The following is a 3597-nucleotide window of genomic DNA, read 5'->3' as shown; positions in this document are numbered from 1 at the left end:
AGGCAGCGTGAGGTAGAAATGGAGTCAATGCAATCGCCTTGCTAACCGTCCCGATCTCTGGATCGTCATGTGGATGTTTGTCGGAAGAGGTAGGTTTGGCGATGGCATAGGGGAGTCACGTAAGGACAGGAGTTGGATGTTGGGAAAGACAGATGGAGTCGTCGAGGAAGGGAACAGTCCCTTCAAACATTGCCAGGGGATGGAAATAGAAGATGTGGCTGATGGTGGGAACTTGCAGGATGGAGCTGGTAAAAAGTCTTTTAAATGTTTGTATGGCAAACAGATGTCACATATAACATAATAAACAGAAAAAGTTCAATAAATTTAAGAACACTATTAATGCAAAACAGAAGCCAGAAGTCTCCAATGCAATTAAGACAGTTTACAGTTTAGTTTCATTTAGATCAATTTAGTTCAGAGAGACAGCGTGGAAACAGGTCCTTCGGCCCACCTTGCCGACCAGCGATTCCTGAACACTACCATCCTACACACACAAGGGCCAATTTACAATTTTTACCAAAGCCAATTAACCTACAAACCTGTACGTCTTTGGAGTGTGGGAAGAAACTGGAGCACCCGGGGAAAACCCACGTGGTCACAGGGAGAACGTACAAACTCCATACAGACAGCACCCGTAGTCAGGATCGAACCCGGGTCCCTGGTGCTGTAAAAGGCAGCAACTCTACCGCTGTGCCATAGTGCCATCGTCTGTAGATTAGTTGCTGCTTGTAGTGTTCAAGAGCCTGGTGGTTATTGGGAAGAAGCTGTCCCTGAAACCGGTGTTGTCGCGGTTTTCGGACTCCTGTAACTTTTTCCTGATGGCAGGAGTGAAATAAATGAGAGTGCGGCCAGGGCGGTGTCGAGTTAGAACTCTCCCAGCCATCTCATTGATTTCACTGTACAGGAAGGAACTGCAGATGCTGGTTTACACCAAGGACAGACACAAGATGGTGGAGTAACTCAGCGGGCCAGGCAGCATCTTTGTTTCGGGTCGAGAACCTTCTTCAGACGTCTCGACCCCAAAACGTCACCTATTCCTTTTTTCTCCAGAGATGCTGCCTGACCCGCTGAGTTGCTCCAGCTTTTAGTGTCTATCATTGATTTCTCTCACAAGCTAAAAGCACCCTCTGGCACAGCAGTAAGATGCATTTACAGAGGCAACGCCGCTCACAGGAGTGTCAGTTTAATGTGCATTCACTGATATCAGTCAAAGGGCTATTTAGCTTAGTTTAGAGATGCAGTGTGGAAACTGGCCCTTCGGCCCACCGAGTGCGCACCACCCAGTAATCTCCAGACACTTACACTATCATACTCTCGGGACAATTAAATTTTTTTACCGAAGCCAATGGACCTACAAGCCTGTACGTCTTTGGAGTGTGGGAAGAAACCGGAGAAACCCCATGCAGCGTAGGTTCACTAGGTTAATTCCCGGAATGGCGGGACTGTCGTATGTTGAAAGGCTGGAGCAATTAGGCTTGTATACACTGGAATTTAGAAGGATGAAGGGGGATCTTATTGAAACATATAAGATAATTAGGGGATTGGACACATTAGAGGCAGGAAACATGTTCCCAATGTTGGGGGAGTCCAGAACAAGGGGCCACAGTTTACGAATAAGGGGTAGGCCATTTAGAACGGAGATGAGGAAGAACTTTTTCAGTCGGAGAGTGGTGAAGGTGTGGAATTCTCTGCCTCAGAAGGCGGTGGAGGCCAGTTCGTTGGATGCTTTCAAGAGAGAGCTGGATAGAGCTCTTAAGGATAGCGGAGTGAGGGGGTATGGGGAGAAGGCAGGAACGGGGTACTGATTGAGAGTGATCAGCCATGATCGCATTGAATGGCGGTGCTGGCTCGAAGGGCTGAATGGCCTACTCCTGCACCTATTGTCTATTGTCTATTGAGAAGGTACAAACCCCGTACAGACAGCAGCTGTAGTCAGGATAGAACCCGTGTCTCTGGCTCTGCAAGGCAGCAACTCTACCGCTGCGCCACCGTGCTGCCCTGATATGAGCGGACGTTTTCCCCACCACACACCCACCATGATTATGCACTCTGCACTGGTAAACCATTCACCTCCTCGTGCAACATTTTACCTCCACTTAAGAACACCAATGTTGCAGATGGATTTAAAAAAATATATATATATACACGGTGTTAAATGTCTGCTCATCCCTGACAGTTCATTGTTCATTAATTGAACAACGTTCTTAAGTCTTAGGGAGCTGAACTGGAAGAAACCATTTGTTGCTGTCCAGGCTGGCCGACAAACATTTCAAAACAGACCCCCTCTCAGTCAGATGACCGCAAACGTCACCCGTTCCTCTTCTCCAGGGCTGCTGCCTGACCCGCTGAGTTACTCCCAGCATTTTGTGTGTCATTTCAAAATGGACCGCTGCTCGTCATGCTGAGAACATTAATGGCACACCTCTCTCTCTCTCTCTCTCTCGCTTACCTGACTCGTCAACGTCTGGTACAACTGCAACATAACGTCCCATCGTCTGTGCTCTATTCTCTGAGTACAGAGAGCCAAGAATGTTTTATTGTCAGATGTCCCAGATAGAACGATGAAATTCTAACTTGCAGCAGCACAACACAATATGTAAACATAGTGCACTGTAAATAATATAATAAACAAGAGAGAAAAAAAATACGTTCAATGTGTGTATTTATATACACATACTCACAAATACACATATATAGATCATATGTGCACACGCACACACATGTATGCACAAAAACAATAATAGTGCAATATTAATAATAGTCTATGTTGTTCAGAGATTATTTGAGGTTGTGGTGTTTAATAGTCGAATGGCTGTCGGGAAGAAGCTGTTCCTGAACCTGGACGTTACAGTTTTCAGGCTCCTGTACCTTCTTCCCGATGGCAGGGGTGAAGTGAGTGTGTGGCCAGGGTGGTGTGGGTCTCTGATGATGCTGGCTGCCTTGTTGAGGCAGTGACTCTGGTGAATCCCTTCGATGGTGGGGAGGTCAGAGCCGGTGATGGACTGGGAATGTTCACAACGTTTTGCAGTCTCCTTCACTCCTGGGCGTTCAAGTTGCCGAACCAGGCCGTGATGCAACCAGTCAATATGCTCTCTACTGCAACTGGTCCAAAACGCCGCAGCGAGACTCCTGACGGGTACCCGTAAAAGGGACCACATCACCCCGATTCTGGCCTCTCTCCACTGGCTCCCTGTACAGTACAGAATCAACTTCAAGCTCCTCCTATTCACGTATAAAGCCCTAAATGGACATCCCCCCCCCCACATCAAAAATCTTCTAACCCCCCCTCTCTAACTCCAGGTCCCTCAGGTCGGCCGACTTGGGGCTACTCACTATCCCGCGGTCTAGGCTTAAGCTCAGGGGTGACCGCGCTTTTGCGGTTGCAGCTCCTAGACTGTGGAACAGCATCCCTCTCCCCATCAGAACTGCCCCCTCCATCGACTCCTTTAAGTCCATGCTCAAAACCTATTTCTACTCCCTAGCGTTTGAGGCTCATTGAGGAGGCGCTGTGAACTGTTTGTATGCTACTGTATGTTTCATTTTTTTTTCCTTAGTACCTAATCAGATGTACAGCACTTTGGTCAACGTGGGTTGTTT

The sequence above is a fragment of the Rhinoraja longicauda genome, chromosome 26 (genome assembly GCF_053455715.1).
Source record: "Rhinoraja longicauda isolate Sanriku21f chromosome 26, sRhiLon1.1, whole genome shotgun sequence".
Lineage (NCBI taxonomy): Eukaryota > Metazoa > Chordata > Chondrichthyes > Rajiformes > Arhynchobatidae > Rhinoraja > Rhinoraja longicauda.
This window is presented reverse-complemented; position numbering follows the sequence as displayed.